Genomic DNA, 23,775 nt, shown 5'->3' with positions numbered 1-23,775 from the left:
CTCAGCAACCCTGTTTTTTTTCTTTTCTGTATGTGTGTATTTTTTATTTGTTTGTTTTTTGTTTTGCATTTTCTCTTCATTCATCTTGGAGCCTAGAGCAATGTAATCTATCAATGAAGATAAGCCTGCATTGATAAGGTCAATTCATAGGTGTTCGTTTGATGTATTAGAGACAAACCATGCGACAAGACAGGCAAAGGAAATTTTAAGATAGGCTCTGTCAGTTATGTTTTTGTAATTCATCTTTATACATATTTCTTGATGTTATGGGGTCCTGCGAGACCTGACTTGTTTGTTTATTGAAACAAAAAATCTTCAATAAAAAAAGATTGAACATTAATATTAACTCACCAACAAACTTCATTTTAGTCAAATGATGTTATTTAGCGAATTACTATAACGCATTAAAAAATTGGGCATAAAAGAAACAAATGGATGGTTTTGCATATTTAAAGGGGTTGTCCCGCACCGAAACGTTTTTTTTTTTTTCAACCCCCCACCCCACCCCCCCACCCCCGTTCGGCGCGAGACAACCCCGATGCAGGGGTTAAAAAAGAACACCGGAGAGCGCTTACCTGAATCCCCGCACTCCGGTGACTTCTTACTTACCTGATGAAGATGGCCGCGGGGATCTTCTCACTCGGTGGACCGCAGGGCTTCTGTGCGGTCCATTGCCGATTCCAGCCTCCTGATTGGCTGGAATCGGCACGTGACGGGGCGGAGCTACACGGAGCTGGCATCCAGCACGAGCAGCCCCATTGAAAAAAGAAAAAGACCGGGACTGCGCAAGCGCGGCTAATTTGGCCATTAGACGGCGAAAATTAGTCGGCTCCATGGAAACGAGGACGCTAGCAACGGAGCAGGTAAGTAAAAAACTTTTTATAACTTCTGTATGGCTCATAATTAATGCACAATGTACATTACAAAGTGCATTAATATGGCCATACAGAAGTGTATAGACCCACTTGCTGCCGCGGGACAACCCTTTAATATATTTCCATAAACTCCAAATGCCCCAAGTTAAGTCTACTAACAGGAAATTATATTTTACGTACAACCATTAGCCATCCACCGATGCATAAACTAGGAGGAAAAATATACATGCATATTCATCTATCTATATCTATAAAGCTGAAAGCCCTCACTGACTCACTGACTGACTGACTCACAGACTGGCCAAAAGTTCTCCAACTTCCCGATGTCGTAGAAACATGAAATTTGGCACACGCATAGATTATCTCCAAAATAGGAAAAGAAATTGGGTCCCAACTCGATTATTCAATTCTAGCGCAAAAGAATTGGCGTCGAAATTTAACGTACATAATCTAAATCACTCACTTACCAATGTCATAGAAACGGGAAATTTGGCAAGAGCATTGATTATGTCATAAATAGGAAAAGTTAAAAGGGTCCAACTCGATTGTTCAATTCTATGCGCAAAAGAATTGGCGTCAAAATTTTATGTGCGGAATGTAATTTTCTCACTTTCCGGTGTCATAGAAACGTGAAATTTGGCACGAGCATTGATTATGTCATAAATAGGAAAAGCGAATGGGTCCCAACCCGATTATTCAATTCTAGCGCAAAAGAATTGGCGTCGAAATTTTACGTGCGGAATGTAATTTTCTCACTTTCCGGTGTCATAGAAACGGGAAATTTGGCACGAGCATTGGTTATGTCATAAGTAGGAAAAGCTAATGGGTCCCAACTCGATTATTCAATTGTATGTGCAAAAGAATTAGCGTCCAAATTTTACGTACGGAATCTAATTTTCTCACTTTCTGGTGTCATAGAAACATGAAATTTGGTATGAGCATTGATTATGTCATAACTAGGAAAAGTTAATAGGTCCCAACTCGATTATTCAATTCTAGCGCAAAAGAATTGGCGTCGAAATTTTACGTGCGGAATGTAATTTCTTTACTTTCCAGTGTCATAGAAACAGGAAATTTGGCACGAGCATTGATTATGTCATAAATAGTAAAAGCTAATGGGTCCCAACTCGATTATTCACTTTTATGCGCAAAAGAATTAGCGTCAAAATTTTACGTACGGACTCTAATTTTCTCACTTTCCGGTGTCATAGAAACGGGAAATTTGGCACGAGCATTGATTATGTCATAAATAGGAAAAGCTAATGGGTCCCAACTCCATTATTCAATTCAAAGCGCAAAAGAATTAGCGTCCAAATTTTACGTATGTAATCTAATTCTCTCACTTCCTAATGTCATTTTATATAAAGGAAACGTCGCATGGTTACCTCCCCGTGGTGTTTCTTGGGTAACGCAGTGAACTATGCAAAATGGTGAACATTTTTTTTCCTCAGTATCTCTAAAGTAACCACGACTTCATAAGATTTTCCGTGTGAACACCAGATAAACACCAGTACCAAATTAACTCGGGCGAAGCCGGGTATATCAGCTAGTATATATATAAAGACGAAAAGCCCTCACTGACTCGCCAAAAGTTCTCCAGCTTCCCAATGTCGTAGAAACATGACATTTGGCACGAGCATTGAATATGTCATAAATAGGAAAAGCTAATGGGTCCCAACTCGATTATTCAATTCTATGCACAAAAGAATTAGCGTCCAAATTTTACGTACAGAATCTAAATCTCTCACTTCCCAATGTCATAGAAACGTGTAATTTGGCAGGAGCATTGAATATGTCATAAATAGGAAAAGTTAATAGGTCCCAACTTGGATTATTCAATTCTAGCGCAAAAGAACTGGCGTCTAAATTTTACGTACGGAATCTAATTCACTTCTTGGCGTCATAGAAACATGAAATTTGGAACGGGCATTGATTATGTCATAAATAGGAAAAGCTGATGGGTCCCAGCTCGATTATTTAATTCTATGTGCAAAAGAATTAGCGTCCAAATTTTACGTACGGAATGTAATTTTCTCACTTCTTGGTGTCATGGAAACTCGAAATTTGGCACGAGCATTGATTATGTAATAAATAGAAAATGTTATTGGGTCCCAATTCGATTATTCAATTCTATGCGCAAAAGAATTAGCGTCCAAATTTTACGTACGGCATGTCATTTTCTCACCTTCCGGTGTCATAGAAACGTGAAATTTGGCACGAGCATTGATTAGATCATAAATAGGAAAAGCTAATGGGTCCCAACTCGATTAGTCAATTCTATGCGCAAAAGAATTAGCGGCCAAATTTTACGTACGGAATGTCATTTTCTCAGTTTCCGGTGTCATAAAAAACATGAAATTTGGCACGAGCATTGATTATGTCATAAATAGGAAAAGATAATGGGTACCAACTCAATTATTCAATTCTAGCGCAAAAGAACTAGCATCCAAATTTTATGTACGGAATTTAATTCTCTCACTTCCCAATGTCATAGAAACTTAAAATTTGGCACACGCATTGAATATGTCATAAATAGAAAAAGTTAATGGGTCCCAACTCGATTATTCAATTCAAAGCGCCAAAGAATTAGCGTTTAAATTTTACGTACGGAATCTAATTCTCTCATTTCCTGATGTCATAGATAGATAGATAGACTGTATGCAATAACCCAGATAGATAGATAGATAGATAGTATGCAATGACACGTACAGCTTGAAACCATAAATACTAGAGCACGCCACCCATTTACAGTCAGTCTCCATTGGAGTTGGAAGTGGGCAAACATGTACTAGGCTATCTTCCCAAGAAGCCACAGCAGCCGGATAAATTGGATGTTCCACACAACGGCTATTTTATTCAGCCTGCAAGGGGGAAGCAGCGGCCTACAAAACGTCAGTGGTCGCTGCTGCCGTCATCTAGATATATAAAAACGAATGTATGTATGTATGTCTGTCTTCGCAGCAACGCGCGACGGGTCAGCTAGTTATATATAAAATTGAATGTATGTCTGTGTGTCTGTGTGCGTGTCTGTTTGTCCTTTATGCGCTACTACACCATTTATCCGATCGCCATGAAACTTTGGGAAGTTGTTGAGTACACTCCTGAGAAGATTATAGGCATAGTACATTTATGCTACGATAAATGGCGCGCGCGCGTCGTCAACGGTTACGACCCCCCCACGTAGATCGTTCGATTTCCATCATTGCCACTAATTCTCTCGCTTCCCAATGTCATAGAAACTTGAAATTTGGCACGAGCATTGATTATGTCATAAATAGGAAACGCTAATGGGTCCTAACTCGATTATTCAATTCTAAGCGCCAAAGAATTAGCGTCCAAATTTTACGTACGGAATCTAATTTTCGCGCATAGAAACTTGAAATTTGCCACGGGCATTGAATATGTCATAAATAGGAAATGCTAATGGGTCCCAAGTCGATTATTCAATTCTATGCGCAAAAGAATTAGCGTCCAAATTTTACGTACAGAATCTAATTCTCTCACTTCCTGATATATATAAATGAATGTATGTCTGTCTGTCTGTCCTTTATGCATTACTACACCATTCATTCAATCGCCATTAAACTTTGGGAAGTTGTTGAGTACACTCCTGGGAAGATTATAGGCATAGTACATCTATCCTATGATAGGTGGCGCGCGTGCAAGCAACGTCGACAGTTATGCCCCCCAGACAAAGATTGTTTGATTTCCATCTCAAGCACGAAAGCAAAAGGCATTACGAGCAACGGGATGCGTGTTCAACCAGAAAATGATGCATCCGCCGAACGTATCGCAAGACAATTGCTGGATATTGAGAATGCTGAGGTAAAATGAAAGCTGTGCTGTCATTCGTTGCTATTTCTTATACTGCTGAGGTAACATGAAAGCTGTGCTGTGATTGGTTGCTATATATTATACTACTGAGGTTGCATGAAAGCTGCGCTGTGATTCGTTGTTATATATTATACCACTGAGGTAACATGAAAGCTGCGCTGTGATTGGTTGCTATATATAATACCGCAGAGGTAAAATGAATGCTGCGCTGTGATTGGTTGCTATTTTTTATATTGCTGAGGCAGAATAAAAGTTGCGCTGTGATTGGTTGTTATTTCTCTTACTGCTGAGGTAACATGAAAGCTGCGCTGTGATTGGTTGTTATATTTTATACTGCTAAGGTAACATGAAAGCTGCGCTGTGATTGGGTGTTATATATTATAAAGCTGAGGTAACATGTAAGCTGCGCTGCGATTGGTTGTTATATATTATACCACTGAGGAAACATGAAAGCTGCGCTGTGATTGGCTGATATATAAAAACGAATGAATGTATGTCTGTCTGTCTTCGCAGCAACGCGCGACGGGTAAGCTAGTATATACACATATATATATATATATATATATAAAGACGAAAGCCCTCACTGACTCATTCACTCACTCACTGACTCACTGACTGACTCGCCAAAAGTTCTCCAACTTCCCGATGTCGTAAAAACATGAAATTTGGCACAAGCATAGATTATCTTCAAAATAGGAAAAGTAATTGGGTCCCAACTCGATTATTCAATTCTATGCACAAAAGAATTAGCGTCCAAATTTTACCTACGGAATCTCATTTTCTCGCTTCCCAATGTCATAGAAACGTGAAATTTGGCAGGAGCATTGTTTATGTCATAAATAGGAAAAGCTAATGGGTCCCAACTCGATTATTCAATTCTATGCGCAAAAGAATTAGCATCCAAATTTTACCTATGGAATCTAATTCACTTCCCAGTGTCATAGAAACTCGAAATTTGGCAGGAGCATTGATTATGTCATAAATAGGAAAAGCGAATCGGTCCCAACTCGATTAGTCAATTCTATGCGCAGAAGAATTAGCGTCCAAATTTTACGTACGGAATGTAATTTTCTCACTTTCCGGTGTCATAGAGACGTGAAATTTGGCACGAGCATTGATTATGTAATACATAGGAAAAGTTAATGAGTCCAACCTCGATTATTTAATTCTAGCGCAAAAGAATTAGCGTCTAAATTTTACATACATAATCAAAATCTCTCACTTCCCAATGTCATAGAAACATGAAATTTGCTATAAGCATTAAATATGTTATAAATAGGAAAAGCTAATGGGTCCCAACTCGATTAGTCAATTCTATGCGCAGAAGAATTAGCGTCCAAATTTTACGTACGGAATGTATTTTTCTCACTTTCCGGTGTCATAGAAACGTGAAATTTGGCACAAGCATTGATTATGTCATAAATAGGAAAAGCTAATGGGTCCCAACTCGATTATTCAATTATAGCACAAAAAAACTAGCGTCCAAATTTTACGTACGGAATCTAATTCTCTCACTTCTTGGTGTCATAGAAACATGAAATTTGGAACGGGCATTAATTACGTCATAAATAGGAAAAGTTAATGGGTCCCAACTCGATTGTTCAATTCTAAGTGCAAAAGAATTAGCGTCCAAATTTTACGTATGGAATCTAATTCTCTCACTTCCTGATGTCATTTTATATAAAGGAAACGTCGCATGGCTATCTCCCCATGGTGTTTCCTGGGTAACGCAGAGAACTATGCAAAATGGTGAACATATGTTTTTCCAGTATCTCTAAAGTAACCACGACTTCATAAGATTTTCTGTGTGAACACTAGATAAACACCCGTACCAAATTAACTCGGGCGAAGCCGGGTATATCAGCCGGGTATATCAGCGGGGTGGGAGGGAATTTTTGCTCTAATGCAGACAAGCAAACTAAATGTAAATATGTGTGCACACACATACATATGCGCACAAGCTGACGTATGGACGTGTGTACACACACATGCAAAAGTGCATCTCTCATATCACACAGCATAGGTCTGGACATGGGAAAGATGGAAGTGATAAAAACAGCTTACCGTCACACTCGGGACTGAAGAGATATGGAGGCCAAAAGTGCTGATGGTACCTGTTAAAAAAAAAAATATTAGGCTAAGAAAAAGTAGAGAAAAGTAGACAACAAATCATAAATACAATGGCTGGATACAGGGGCGTAACTAAAGGTTCAGGGGCCCATACCTAAACTGTGCTGCGCACAGCTGTAAAATCAATTTATATACATGATCTAGCCCCTTGGCAATAAGCTTTCCAAACATAACGTATTTCCTGGAGAACATGAAAAATTGTTTGTAGCACCTTAGGCTAATCTCACACGGGCCATGAATCACAGCCCGATATCACGCACGCAAATATGCTAATTTGGCGCGGATGCGAGGCATTTTTGTATCAAAAAACGTCTTGCATCACTCCAGAGAAGTGGCAATCCTGCTATTATTTTCAATGCAGCGATCTCACACCACACAGCATGCACCTAGCACGTGGTACCATGCTGCTGGCGGCCCCATTGAAATCAAAGATAGGGCTGCAGAGACCTCATATCTCCTGTACATAATTAGTTATGTATAGCTGGTATACATTATACATCTCCTGTATATTTTCCAGCAAAATAATGCTTGGCCACACACACAAGGGGGTCATAGGAATGGCTCATAGAATCAAAGAATGGTAGAGTTGGAAGGGACCTCCAGGGTCATCTGGTCCAACACCCTGCTCAGTGCAGGATCACTAAATCATCCCAGACAGATGTCTGCCCAGCCTCTGTTTGAACACTTCCATTGAAGGAGAACTCCCCACCTCCTGTGGTAACCTGTTTCACTCATTGATCCCCCTCACTGTCTAATATATAATCTGTGTCTCCTCCCTTTCAGTTTCATCCCATTGCTTCTAGTCTTTCCTTGCACAGATGAGAATAGGGCTGATCCCTCTGCACTGTGACAGCCCTTCAGGTATTTGTAGACCGCTATTAAGTCTCCTCTCAGCCTTCTCTTCTGCTAACATTCCCAGATTCTTTACCCGTTCCTCATAGGACATGATTTGCAGACCGCTCACCCTCTTGGTAACTCTTCTTTGAACTTGCTCTAGATCAGTGATGGCGAACATTTTAAAGACCAAGTGCCCAAACTGCAACCCAAAACCCACATATTTATGGCAAAGTGCCATCATGTCAGGGGGCGGGGCTTATCCCGACGCATGATTTTACCCCTGTCGTTCTAAAAATAAACAGCGTGCGGATTTTGACTGCTTTTTGGATGCGGAAACACTGCAGAATGTCCTCAGCGGAAATGTCTGTGGAAAATTCTGCAGCATTTCCGCATCCAAAAAGCAGTCAAAATCTGCATGCTGTCTATTTTGAAGCGTCCCTGCCCATTTCTGCCACAAGTAAACATACCCCAGCGGTAATAGTGACCCCCCCCCCCCCCCCAGCGATAACAGTGACCTTCCCCACAGAGGTCACCAGTACAATAGCGACATCCCACAAAGGCCCCCAGTACGGCAGTGAACATCCCACAGCGGCCCCCAGTACGATAGGGACCCCCCCTACAGCGGCCCCCAGTGTAGCAGCGACACGCCACAGCGGCCCCCAGTGTAGCAGCGACACGCCACAGCGGCCCCCAGTGTAGCAGCGACACGCCACAGCGGCCCCCAGTGTAGCAGCGACACGCCACAGCGGCCCCCAGTGTAGCAGCGACACGCCACAGCGGCCCCCAGTGTAGCAGCGACACGCCACAGCGGCCCCCAGTGTAGCAGCGACACGCCACAGCGGCCCCCAGTGTAGCAGCGACACGCCACAGCGGCCCCCAGTGTAGCAGCGACACGCCACAGCGGCCCCCAGTGTAGCAGCGACACGCCACAGCGGCCCCCAGTGTAGCAGCGACACGCCACAGCGGCCCCCAGTGTAGCAGCGACACGCCACAGCGGCCCCCAGTGTAGCAGCGACACGCCACAGCGGCCCCCAGTGTAGCAGCGACACGCCACAGTGGCCCCCAGTGTAGCAGCGACACGCCACAGCGGCCCCCAGTAATAATAGCGACACCCCACAGCGGCCCCCAGTGTAGCAGCGACACGCCACAGCGGCCCCCAGTAATAATAGCGACACCCCACAGCGACCCCCAGTGTAGTAGCGACACGCCACAGCAGCCCCCAGTAATAATAGCGACACCCCTCAGCGGTCCCCAAAGTAATAGCGACACCCCAGAGCGGCCCCCAGTATAATAGTGACACCCCACAGCGGCCCCCAGTGTAATACTAACATCCCTCAGTGGCCCCTTGTATTACAGTGACATCCCCAACCCCCTTCCCCGAGACCCATATACTTACCCCCTCCTCCTCATGGAAACTCTCCTCCTCCTCTGCCCGGCGTTGCTGCAGACACTGAGCATATTAACTTTTGCTTCCCCAGTTCTGCCCTAAGCAGCAATTCCAGCAACCTGATTGGTTGTTTGGGTTGACTGATTTACCGAACAACTAATCAGGTTGCTGGAATTGTTGATTAGGGCAGAAGTGGGGAAGAAAGAGTTACTATGCATCCCCGCCACACACTGTGACGTCAGTGTGCTGCCGGACGCCTCCTCCCCCTGCTCTCGCGGAACCAAGTAGTAGGAGACGTAATTGGCTGAACGCTCAGGCAATCAGCATAGCCCTTTCAGGAGGCGGGGATTTTAAAATCCCCGCCTGCTGAAAGTGCTGGATGGCAGTGTCGGGGAGCCAGCCGGAGGACGCGTGTGAGCGGCGGAGAGGTGAGTACTTTTTTTATAAACTTTTTTAACCACCTATTGATGATTTTCAGGGAAGGGCTTATATTTCAAGCCCTTCCCCGAAAACCATACTGCAGGGTTTGCCAAAAACCACTGCTTTCAATGGGACCGGCAGCAGCGCCGACCCCATTGAAAGCAATAGGATAGCATGCAGCACTTCTGTCACTGCCGTGACAGAAAATTCCTTCATCCCCGCAGTGATGAAGGAAACTCCTGACACAGCTGTGGCAGAAGTCCGCGGTATTCTCCATATCTTTTCAATGGGGCTAGTGCTGCCGCCGCTGGCCCCATTGATAAGACTGGCGATATCCCGGTCTCATTCCGGCGTCTTCCTTGCGCTGCCAGTCGGTAGGCGCTCTTACAATCACACAGAGAAAGTTTCATCTGATTCCAACAACTCCTTTTTTTAGAATGAGTATTTATACAGAGGGGTTCTCTTTTTGTCACCCCACTGCTGTCTCATTGTTTTTGTTTCTGCAGTAAATAACTCCAATCTTGACAGCCTCTCTGGGTATTGTAGTCCGCCCATTCCAATTATTAATTTAGTTGCCCACCTCTGTACCTGCTCAAGCTCTGATGCATCCTTCTTTAGTACCGGTGCCCATAAATCATTCTGGAGTAAACGCTCCCCAATGTCCCCTGTATGGTCTGAGTGTGTGGAGGACTCCGCTATGGATTGTGTTGGTGTGATTTACAGTACACATTGACCATACTACTTGAACATAAAAAGCTTGGGAAAATGGTTGTAAATGTTTTAAGAACTATCAAGCCAAGGAATCGTTTTGAATTGTTCGTCGCCCACGGCTTGGTCTTCCACGTCTTAGGGACATGGCAACATACTAATAATAATCTTTATTTGTACAGCGGCAACTTATTCCGCAGCGCGTAGTGCATATTACATGTCGGTATATAACAGCACTTAGTATAGTATATGTTACTGTGGGGCCCCCAGTATATTTGGTGTATTCTGAAGTAATATCCTGTATCTCTGCTATACTCTACAGATTGCATCTACTACAGAGAGAGACTACAGTCACTGAGCTGTAGATCACTATATATCTGCATGTAGCAGAGCTGAGTGTGCATAGCTATCTGTACCAGAGATTAACGTGTGTGCCTGCGGGCAGCAGGACTGAACGTGTGTGCCTGCGGGCAGCAGGACTGAACGTGTGTGCCTGCGGGCAGCGGCGGTGATCGTGTGCACCTGTATGCAGAGGCACTGATCGCATGCACCAGCGTGTTGCGGAGCCGAGAGTGGGCAGCAGCGTGTTGCGGCGCCGAGAGTGGGCAGCAGCGTGTTGCGGCGCCGAGAGGTGGGCAGCAGCGTGCTGCGGCGCCGAGAGTAGGCAGCAGCGTGGGAAACAGTAAAGTCCGCGCTCTCGTGGAAGGTTGTACACACACTGTAATAATAGGTTTTGTGAGAACCCAAATCTTATCAACCATAGATGCAAAAACTTCAGATGAGACACCCAATGAGTATTCCGGAAGTTTCTCCTCACCTCCCAGACACAAATCCCAATCATCATCTTCCATCTTGTCACCAAAATGACTAATCCAATATTTTTGTAGCTTAGTGAATTGCATATGGCTGCCACCACAACTTGCCATCCAGCTTTCCTAGTCTTCTGCTCAACACACCGGCCTTTCTTGCCCAACATCATTACATATCTACACCATTTAGTTTTCAGGAGCCTAGGAAAGTGGGGTGACGACTAGCGAGCTGGGCTCTGTTCATGTTAGTGTTAGGGGGTTCCAATTTCTGTTGTGCCCAGGGAACAAAAAAAAAGAAAAGCATGCTGGATAATGGCCATCAGGTAACACGCAAATCCCCCAACGGTGACAGGAGTCTCCCATTACAGACAATGCCCTCGCGGTGATAGGAGCCCCCTCCATTACCCAAAATGTCCCCTGTGGTGATAGGAGCCACCCATCATTACCCACAATGCCCCTGGCAGTGACAGGAACCACCCCCCTATTGTCCGCAATGCCCCAGCGGTCACAGGAGCTAAGCCCCCATTGCCCGCAATGGCCCGATGGTGATAGGAGCCACCCACCATTACCTACAATACCCCGGCGATGACAGGAGCCCCCACAATTACCCAAAATGTCCCCTGTGGTGATAGGAGCCACCCATTATTACCCACAATTCACTGGTGGTGGCTAAAAACCCCGTTGCTCACAATGGCTCTAGCAGCGGCAGGTGCCCCCCATTACCTACAACCCCCGTTACCTACAATGCCCTGGTTAAAGTAGCTGTAATAGACACTAATATTCAGTAGAGATATAATGGCCTCACCTGCTGGATGTGCAGCTCTACGTGCAGGACCCGAAGGCCGGAAGACATGGACACGGAGTTTAGAGCTGCTATGTCCTCCCCAGCGCTGCCCATCACTAGCCCCGCCCCTCACTCACTGATTGGATGGCTGCGTCTAGTGTGTTGTGGCTGCTGGTTGGGGCTCTTTTTAGCGACTACACTTCTGAGCTGACTAGAATGCAGTGGCTTCTGGGAGATCCTACCACCAGCCATTACATTCTAGTCAGCAAATCAGTGAAGAGGCTAGAGTGCAGTCTAAACAGAGGAGCAGCCGGGAGCCACTCCAATCTAGTCGCAGCCGGCAGGAAATGTGTTTTCACTTCCACAGTGACTGGAAGTGGAGCTAGTGAGCTCCATATTTGCTCAATGGGTGGAGGGTTGTCTGAATATAGACAATGCAGCCCTAATACTAATACATGTGATGATAGTGAGGAGACAGAACAGCAGGGCGATTGTGTTTGTAGAGTGCTGGCAAAAAGACAAACCTGCATATAAAAGGAATGGAGCCGATGCTGACAAAATAGTAGAATAAATTTAAAATGCACTGAAAGCTGTGCTGGTGCTTAAATATAAGATGCCCAAAGCATATTCTGACTGCGGGGCTCTGCGGAATCTGAGGGTCATTCACATCGGCGGCTGCGGTTTACTTCCGTAAAATATGCAGCGTTTTCACGAACACAGACTGGGTATATTTGGCTGACAACTGTTTTTGCATTTTTTTTGTGTTTTAACACAAGAAAAAAGGCCTGCCTTCGGAAATATTCACGTATCGTGCATGTGACCCCTCGGACTTTAATAGGAAACCTTGGATAGTAATATGTGCCAAAATAGGACATGCTGCAATTTGTGTTCACAGAAGTCTGACTACCCCAATACACATAAAGAGGGGTTATTCTGTTTGTATTAATATATAAGGGCTCATGCCCACAGGCGTGTTTTCACTGTGCATTACGCGTGTGTTGCATGGCCACGTGATACCTAGTGAAGAGAGTCAATGAACATCCAGGGACTTCCATTGATCCATGTGCGTGTAGACCCTGCATGTAGATATGCAAGACAAATAGATCACAGCATGCTCTACTTTTCTGCACCCCATGCAGCGTGACCCTGTACATTTGTATAGGCCATGTTTTCATATGCATCCCCACTATGAAAAAAAATGGTCACACTGCGTGTGATATGCAGGCATGTGCAGTACACTCGCAGCAGCTGCCTGCAGACCCGCTATTTACAACCCCCCCAGCGTTTTACCAACATGACCATGGACATGTGGGCTAATACATAGTGCAAATATGTCCGTGTGAATGACCCATAAATGAACGACACATAAAAAAAAATATAGGACCCTATGTGTGTGTGTGTATGTGTATATATATATATATATATATATATATATATATACATACGGATCCATCAGGGCAGCTGAAAATACTCACCCGCCTTGATCGAGGTGTCCCGCGGTAAATGGGTCCTCCGGGACCTGGCGCCGTTCTGCGCATGCGCGCCAGACTTATGACATCATGCACATGTGCAGAAGGCCGGAAGCCGCGGCAAATTAAAAATCTCCTGGCTCCCAGCTCCTGAAGGCAGCCGGGAACCAGGACATGATACCGGGGACCGCGGTGAGCGGTGGATAGCGGCGATCGTGAAAAAGTTCAAAAAAGTAAAAAATAGGGCGAGTTTCACCTCCCCTTATGGATCCGATCCATGAGGGGAGGTGAAAATACTCACCTCGGGTCCTCTGCCATGTCCTGGTCTTCCGGTACCCGAAGTCCCCCTCTGCACATGCGTGCACAGAAGGGCTTGAGCCCCCGGAAATTTAAAATCCCTCTGCTCCTGGCTGCCATGTGTAGCTAGGACCAGAGAGATTTCACCAGGGACGTGATCACTGTTATCCAATGGATAACAGTGATCATTTCAAGTTAAAAAAAAGCGTAAAAAGTAAAAAAAAAAAAAAGTTTTAAAAAGTAAAAAAAAATAAAATTTAAAGTTAAAAAAGTTTTTAAAATGCTTACGTTTCATCTCCCCCCACTGATCATATCCGTGAGGGAGCATGACATGACGTACCTAAGGCCCCCGGATTTATCCGCGGACCTTACCCCAGGAGATGAAGCTTTTTACCGGTGGCCTCCATATTTGCACCCCGATGCGATCTTCCTCCGTGAACTTTCCCGGATTCTGCACATGCGACTGCCGGCAAAACACCGGACACATGCGCAGGAGGCGGGGAGCTCAGGAAATTTAAAATCTCCTTGCTCCCAGCGACCACCGGTCGCCGAGAGCCTCAAGCAGTGACCTTGTTGAGCGGTCGCCCGTCACGTGATAAAAAGGTAGCGATCTACCTTAGGCCGGTCTCACATGACCAGATAGGAATTACGGATTCCGCATGCATCTGATCCGCGGTAATACGCAGATAAATCGCATTGGATTACACAATTCCACTCACATTAGCAGGTCGGAATTGCGTAATCCACTCGCAGAAAAGAGAACGCAGCAGGTTCTATTTTACTGCAGATATCCGCAACATAAAGCCCATTGTGCTCCATGGCCATGGATATACCCACAGCCCATACGCTACTACATTGTATACGGGCTGCAGGTACCCGCATCATCGCTAAGCGACGGTGCGGGAAATACAAACAAAAAAAAAAGTACTGCGCATGACCGCCTGTGTGCGTAGGCAGTTATGCGCAGTACATTACGTGGCCTTACGCAGGGTCACAGCCGGGATCCGCTGCGGACCTCCGCAAGCGGATTCCACCTACAGCTGCGTGAGCCTGGCGTTATTCAGACCGCTACCTATAATACGTAATTTACAAGAAGCCCCAGGAACACTTGCCTTCCTGCAGTTCCAGGAGCAGCTTGTTTAGCGTTTTCTGTGTGAGACCACCACACCTCATCAAGCTTACGGAGACTCACAGAGCGCCACTTTTTACACCCCATACCCGCTACTGAGGTCACGAAATACCGCCCAAAAAGCACCCGGTTTTATTGCCCCATGTACCCATCCCAACCAGCCTCCATAATTACTCCTGTCTTCGGAAAAACTACACAGTTCACATTATTACTTTCATCTAAGATTTGGGGAACGCCGAAAAGGGCGCGGAGGGGGTGGGGGATTTTTTTAAGGTGTCAATTTTTATTCTGTACAAGGGAGCAATGGGGCCTAGAATTTATTCAGTTGTACCCTGCAATCCAACGGGTGTTCCCTCCATTACAGGCCTTGCCATGTGTCCTATAAGTAGATTAGGGTCACAACAGGAATGTTTTTGAACACGGGACAAATGGGGGGATCCATTTTGGGGTGAACATCTGCATTTATATGTACACTGTACAAAAAAAACTGTTTATAAATTGGCAAAATTGCCAAAAACAATGAAAAATCTTAATTTTTTCCGTCTGCTTTGCTTAGATTCATTGAAATACTGTGGAGTCAAAATACGCAGTACACCCCTAGATGAATTCGTTAAGGGGTCTAGATTTCAAAATGGGGTTATTTGTGGGGGTTCTTTATCGTTTTGGCCGCTCAAGGGCTCTACAAGTGGGCAATGGGGCCTGGAATTTATTCCGTTGTACCCTGAAATCCACCGGGTGCTCCTTCCATTATAGGCCTAGCCATGTGTCCTTTAAGTAGATTAGGGCCACAAGGGGTATGTTTAACGGGATAAACAGGGGTATCCATTTTGGGGTGAAAGTCTTCATTCGTTTGTGTGTTGTACAAAAAAACCCCCAGTTTTTAAATTGATACAACTGCCAAAAAAAATGAAAATTGTAATTTTTTCCTACTGCTTTGCTTAGATTTGTTCAAAAATTGTAGGGTAAAAATACACAGTACACCCCTAGATGAATTCATTAAGGGGTCTAGTTTTCAAAATGGGATCATTTGTTCGGGTTCTCTGTCGTTTTGGCCGCTCAAGGGCTCTACAAGGGGGCAATGGGGCCAAAATCACCTTCATGCTAAATTTCTGTTCTGAAAGCCACCGACTACTCCTTACATTTTGGGCCCCGTTGTGTATCCAGACATAAGATTAGGGCCACAATGGGCATGTCTCAGAACACAGGACAAACATGGGTATCCATTTTGGGGTGCAAGCCTTCAATTCATGTGTGTGCTGTACAAAAAAGCTGTTTTTAAAATGACAAAATTGCCAAAAAAACGAAAATCACAATTTTTTCCTTTTGCTTTGCTTTAATTCATTCAAAAACTGTGGGGTCAAAATGGGCAGTACACCCCTAGATAAATTCATTAAGGAGTCCAGTTTTCAAAATGGGGTCATTTGTGGGCATTCTCTATGGTTTTGGCCGCTCAAGAGCTCTACAAGAGTGCTATGGGGCCTAAAAGGCCTTCAAGTAAAATTTATGTTCTGAAAGACACTGACTACTTATTTCGTTTTGGGCCCCGTTGTGCATGCAGGCATAATATTAGGGCCACAATGGGTATATTTCTGAACATAGGACAAACAGGGGGAACCATTTTGGGGTGTCAATCCTCATTTTTATGTGCATTATAGAAAAAAAATATGTCTTTAAACTGACATATTTGCAAAAATCTGAAATGTTATTTTTTCTCCTCTAAATTGAATTAATTCCTGAAAAAAAACTGTGAGGTCAAAATACTCCTGACATCCCTCAGTGAATACACTAAGGGGTGTAGTTTTTAAAATGGAGTAATTTGGGGGGGGGGGGGTATCTATCATTCTGACACCTAGGAGCCTTTGCAAACTTGGCTTGCTGTAAGAAAACAAAGTGTTCCTCAAAATGCTGAAAAGTAATGTTACATTTGTACGTCATCTAAATGGTTAAAAAAAACACAAAAGCTTTTCAAATGTGCATTCAGAATAAAGTAAACGGAAATATATATCCTATCAAAAATTTGTACAGTATGTTTGCACATATTTGAGATATTACAGTTGAAAATGTAAGAAAATGACAATTTTTTCACAATTTTCCCAATATTGGTACTTTTAATAAATATACACAAATTATATCAGTCTATTTTTACAACCTAAATGAAGTACAATATGTGGCGAAAAAACAATGTCAGAATCACTGGGATATGCAAAACCTTTATGGAGTTGTGCTATGTTCAACGACACATGTCAGATTTCCTAAATTTGGCTCCATCACTAAGGCGCAAACAGGCTTTGTCACTAAGGGGTTAATATAGAGGGGGTAGCTTCTTGGTGTATACTCCCACACAGAGTAGATACAAAGTGTCAGATCGTCTGATACATGTAGTTCACCATGTAGACCAGCAACATATTAATGACGCCATAATAGTTTGGCGTGGTTAGTGAGCTGATGTATCTTGACCAAAATCCAACTAATACCTTGCATTTATTATCTACTAGCTTACCCGTCGCACATTGCTGAGAAGACAGACAGACATACATAAATTCGTTTTTATATATATAGACTAGCTTACCCATCGCGCGTTGCTGCGAAGACAGACATACATACATACATTCGTTTTTATTTATCTAGATAACAACCAATCATAGCACAGCTTTCAAGTTACATCAGCGGTATAATATATAACAACCAATCAGAGCGCAGCTTTCATGCTACCTCAACAGTATAATATATAGCAACCAATCACAGCACAGCTTTCATGCTACCTCGGCAGTATAAGAAATAGCAACGAAGCACAGCTTTCATTTTACCGCAGGATTCTCAATGTCAAAGCAATTGTCTTTTGAAACGTTCGGCGGATGCATCATTTTGTAGTTGAACACGCTTGCTCGTAATGCCTTTTGCTTTCGTGCTTGAGATGGAAATCAAACGATCTTTGTCTGGGGGGCATAACTGTCGATGATGCTCGCACGCGCGCCACCTATCGTAGGAGAGATGTACTATGCCAGTTATCTTCCCAGGAATGTACTCAACAACTTCCCAAAGTTTCATGGTGATTGGATGAATGGTGTAGTAATGCATAAAGAACAGACAGACAGTCATTCACACACACACACACATATATATATATATATAAAATGACATCAGGAAGTAAGAGAATTAGATTCCGTACGTAACATTTAGACGCTAATTCTTTTGCGTTTAGAATTGAATAATCGAGTTGTGACCCATTAACTTTTCCTATTTATGACATAATCAATGCTCATGCCAAATTTCATGTTTCTATGACATCGGGAAGTGAGAAAATTAGATTCTGTACGTAAAATTTGGACGCTAATTGTTTGGCGCATAGAATTGAATAATCGAGTTCGGACCCATTAGCTTTTCCTATTTATGACATAATGAATGCTTGTGCCAAATTTCAAGTTTCTATTACATTGGGAAGTGAGAGAATTAGATTTCGTACGTAAAATTTGGACGCCAATTTTTTGCACTTAGAATTGAATATTCGAGTTAAGACCCATTAACTTTTCCTATTGATGGCATAATCAATGCTCGTGCCAAATTTCAAGTTTCTGTGACTTTGGAAAGTGAGAGAATTAGATTCCGTACGTAAAATTTGGACGCTCATTCTTTTGCGCTTAGAATTGAATAATCGAGTTGGGACCCATTAGCTTTTCCTATTTATGACATAATCAATGCTCATGCCAAATTTCAAGTTTCTATGACACCGGGAAGAAAGAGAATTAGATTCCGTGCGTAAAATATGGACGCTAATTCTTTTGCGTTTAGAATTGAATAATCGAGTTGGGACCCATTAACTTTTCCTATTTATGACATAATCAATGCTCGTGCCAAATTTTAAGTTTCTACGACATCGGGAAGTGAGGGAATTAGTGTCAGTGATGGAAATCGAGCAATCTACATGGGGGGGCGTAACTGTCCACGACGCTCGCACGCGCGCCATTTATCATAGGATAGATGTACTATGCCAGTAATCTTCCCAGGAGTGTACTCAACAACTTCCCAAAGTTTCATGGCGATCGGATGAATGTGTAGTAGTGCATAAAGGACAGACAGACAGACACACATACATTCAATTTTATATATATACTAGCTTACCCGTCACACGTTGCTGCGAAGACAGACACACATATATACATTCGTTTTTATATATCTAGATAACAACCAATCACAGCACAGCTTTCATGTTACCTCAGTGGTATAATATATAACAACCAATCACAGCGCAGCTTTGATGTTACCTCAGCAGTAAGACAAATAATAATCACAGCACAACTTTTATTCTGCCTCAGCAATATAAAAAATAGCAACCAATCACAGTGCAGCATTCATTTAACCTCAGCGGTATAATATATAGCAACCAATCACAGCACAGCTTTCATATTGCCTCAGCAGTATAATATATAGCAACCAATCACAGCACAGCTTTCATGTTACCTCAGCATTCTCAATATGCAGCAATTGTCTTGCGAAACATTCGGCATAAGCATCATTTTCTGGTTGAACACTCATCCCGTTGCTCGTAATGCCTTTTGCTTTTGTGCTTGAGATGGAAATCAAATGATCTTTGTCTGGGGGGCATAACTATCGACGATGCTTGCACGCGCGCCACCTATCGTAGGATAGATGTACTATGCTGGTAATCTTCCCTGGAGTGTACTCAACAACTTCCCAAAGTTTCATGGTGATTGGATGAATGGTGTAGTAATGCATAAAGGACAGACAGACATGCATTCATTTTTATATTCATAGATGACATCAGGAAGTGAGAGAATTAGATTCCATACGTAAAATTTGAACGCTAATTCTTTTGCGCTTAGAATTGAATAATCGAGTTGGGACCCATTATCTTTTCCTATTTATGACATAATCAATGCTCGTGCCTAATTTCAAGTTTCTATTACATTGGGAAGTGAGAGAATTAGATTCCGTACGTAAAATTTGGATGCTAATTCTTGGCGCTTAGAATTGAATAATCGAGTTGGGACCTATTAGCTTTTCCTATTTATGACATAATCAATGCTCGTGCCAAATTTCACGTTTCTATGACACCGGAAAGTGAGAAAATTACATTCCGTACGTAAAATTTGGATGCTAATTCTTTTGCGCATAGAATTGAATAATCGAGTTGGGACCCATTATCTTTTCTTATTTATGACATAATCAATGCTCGTGACAAATTTCACGTTTCTATGAAACCGGAAAGTGAGAAATTTACATTCCGCACGTAAAATTTGGACGGTAATTCTTTTGCACATAGAATTGAACAATTGAGTTGGGACCCATTATCTTTTCTTATTTATGACATAATCAATGCTCGTGCCAAATTTCACATTTCTATGACACCGGGAAGTGAGAGAATTAAATTCCCTACGTAAAATTTGGACGCTAATTCTTTTGCGCATAGAATTGAATAATCGAGTTGGGACCCATTAACTTTTTCTATTTATGACATATTCAATGCGTGTGCCAAATTTCATGTTTTTACGACATCGGGAAGTTGGAGAACTTTCGGCGAATCAGTCAGTGAGTGAGTCAGTCAGTCAGTCAATCAGTCAGTGAGTCAGTGAGGGCTTTCGTCTTTATATATAGATAAATAACAATTACTTTAAGGATAATGGGTATTCCAACAAATATAAACCAAATATCCAGTCTATTGCAGGAAAAACAATATACAGGGTGGGCAACGAAAAAGTAGCCCGCCTCTGATCCCGGTACTGAAATTAAAGCTGCACTATGATTGGTTTGCAACATGTCAGACCAGGGTGAGGTGGACAGCAAAGTGGTGGTCACGGTAGCTCCGCTGCCTTCCCTCACCAGGCGGAAGGGTGGTGTGCAGATGAAAAAAAAAAAAAACTTTTAGCTTTTGTGGTGCTACCCATGGAGTCGGGCAGGGTAAATTGGTAATTTGTCAAGTTTCTGATGCCACTCTGTATACAGGTTGAAACCTATGCCAGACAAAATAATGATAAAAATGGGAAAACAGAACAAAACTTCTCCTTTCTCCTGAATAGAGATGAGCGAGCACCAAAATGCTCGAGTGCTCGTTGCTCGAGTTGAACTTTTCGCGATGCTTGAGAGCTCGTTTTGAGTAACGAACCCCATTGAAGTCAATGGGCGACTCAAGCGTTTTTGTATATGACCGATGGTCCGCATAGATCTTCACTTGTGAAACTCTGGAAAACATCCAAAAGTCATGGAAACGCCACAGAAATGGATAGGGAAGGGCAGGGGCCGCATGCAGAGCTGCATCTCAGACTCCCGGGTCCCACTATTAAGCCACAATAGGGGCTAGAGTCTGCACCCCCCCCTTAACAATTTTTACTTAGGACAAACCCTCATTAGCAAGGCACACCTTAGCTTAGCACCACACTACCTGCAACCAAGGACAATCACTGCCTGTGGGTCACACTGCTGCCTCTTTTCCTGGGTTACATGCTGCCCAACCCCCCGCACGACCCTGCGTCCGCAGCGCACACAAAAGTGTCCCTGCGCAGCCTTCAGCTGCCCTCATGCCACACGTTCGCTTCATAGCTACACCACCCTCATGTCTATTTATAAGTGCGTCTGCGATGATGAGGAACCGGAGGCACACACTGCAGAGGGTTGGCAGGGCCAGGCAACGACCCCCTTTGAAAGGGGGTGCGATAACCCACAATGCTGTTGAGAATCGATGATAAATTGACGTACGATCATCATTCCAATCCCATGGCACCTCCATCGCAAAATTGTCAGGAGCCGCAAACCTGGGCATAAAGGGGACTCAGGTGCCAGCCCAGCACTTCTACACATCTCCACAATGCAGCAATACTCTGTGTGGGAAGCACGTGAGCGGGCCCAGGGTCAGGCTCGGTCTCAGCCTCCATCTTGTGTGACCCAAACATGGCAGACTTTCACTGCGCCAAGAACATAGGCCTCTGCACAAACCCTCAGCAATCACGGGCATAGAGCGAACTCCGATGCTAGTGCAGCTGTGAATGTCTCATTTGTGCAGTATCGCTCCTCTTGTTTGGGCCAAAGCAGTGCACCAGATAACTGTGGTAACGCGAGAAAAAATACATATTGGCCTGGGTCCACAATTCATGCCCTAGTCAGTCAGTGTTTTTGGCCCATATAGGTAAAACACCGCAATAAGAAGTCTGTGTGCACCTATAGTATAAAGCGAGCCCTGTAACATTCCAGTTGCAGAGGTATAAGCAGACCCCAGTAACATTTCTGTAGTAAAAGTATAGGCAGACCCCTGTAACATTTCTGTAGCAGCAGTATAGGCAGACCCCAGTAACATTTCTGTAGCAGCAGTATAGGCAGACCCCTGTAACATTTCTGTAGCAGAAGTATAGGCAGACCCCAGTAACATTTTTGTTGCAGAAGTATAGGCAGACCCCTGTAACATTTCTGTAGTAACAGTATAGACAGACCCCAGTAACATTTCTGTAGCAGAAATATAGGCAGACCCCTGTAACATTTATGTAGCAGCAGTAGAGGCAGACCCCTGTAACATTTTTGTTGCAGCAGTATAGGCAGACCCCTCTAACACTTATGTAGCTGAAGTATAGGCAGACCCTTGAAATATTTCTGTAGCAGGAGTATAGGCAGACCCCTGTAACATTTATGTGGCAGAAGTATAGGCAGACCTCAGTAACACTTATGTAGCAGAAGTATAGGCAGACCCTAGTAACATTTATGTAGCAGACGTTTAGGCAGACCCCAGTAACAATTATGTAGCAGAAGTATAGTCAGGCCCCAGTAAAATTTCTGCAGCAAGAGTATAGGCGAACCCCTGAAAATTGGGGTACCATGACTGTAGACGAAGGCCGGAAACATTAGTTAGTTAAGAGTATAGGCGAGGGCTTAATTTGTAACATAGCCTGGAGGCAGCCCTGTTAAAAAATTGGTTCGTGTTAAAGTATCAAAGCTTTTGAAACGTTAAAAAATTGGAAAAAATTGATAGATGAGCCTTTTGGGCCGCAGAAAAATTGGCAGTTCAGCGTGATGACATGATGTTTCAGGAGGAGGAGTAGGACTAATATCAGAGACTGATTGACAAAGCTAAATGCCCCGTTTTTCCGGTGATAGAGAAGAATGCTTTTATCTGCGGTTGCAGCGAAAAGAATCTTTAAGTTCCGCTGCTCTCCGCCGGTGGAGAAGAGAAGTCTGGGGAAATCCAGGCTTTGTTCATCTTTATGAGTGTAAGCATGTTGGCACTGGCAGTTGACAGGCGGGTACGCTTATCCGTGATGATTCCCCCAGCTGCACTAAACACCCTCTCTGACAAGACGCTAGCGGCAGGGCAAGCCAGCACCTCCAGGGCATACAGCGCAAGTTCATGCCACGTGTCCAGCTTTGACTCCCAACAGTTGTATGGAGCTGAGGCATCATGGAGGACGGTGGTACGATCGGCTACGTACTCCCTCACCATCTTTTTACAGTGCTCCCTCCGACTCAGCCTTGACTGGGGATTGGTGACGCAGTCCTGCGGGGAGCCATAAAGCTGGCAAAGGCCTTGGACAGTGTTCCCCTGCCTGAACATGCTGCCTGATCTCCGCGCCTCCCCTGCTACTTGGCCCTCGGAACTGCACCTTCTGCCACTAGCGCTGTCAGATGGGAGGTTTAGCATCAGTTTGTCCACCATGGCCCTGTGGTATTGCATCACTCTTGAACCCCTTTCCTCTTCAGGAATGAGAGTGGAAAGGTTTTCCTTATACCGTGGGTCGAGAAGGGTGTACACCCAGTTATCCATAGTGGCCAGAATGCGTCTAACGCAAGGGTCACGAGAAAGGCAGCCTAACATTAAGTCAGCCATGTGTGCCAGGGTACCAGTACGCAAGACATGACTGTCCTCACTAGGAAGATCACTTTCAGGATCCTCATCCTCCTTCTCCTTGTCCACAGGCCATACACGCTGAACAGATGAGAGGCAAGCAGCATGGGTACCCTCTGCAGTGGGCCCAGCTGTCTCTTCCCCCTCCTCCTCCTCCTCCTCCAAAACACGCTGAGATATAGACATGAGGGTGCTCTGACTATCGAGCAACATACTGTCTTCCCCCATCTCCTGTTCCAACCGCAAAGCGTCAG

This window comes from Eleutherodactylus coqui, chromosome 7 (assembly GCF_035609145.1).
Source record: "Eleutherodactylus coqui strain aEleCoq1 chromosome 7, aEleCoq1.hap1, whole genome shotgun sequence".
NCBI classification, from domain to species: Eukaryota; Metazoa; Chordata; class Amphibia; order Anura; family Eleutherodactylidae; genus Eleutherodactylus; species Eleutherodactylus coqui.
Note: the sequence above shows the minus strand (reverse complement) of the source record.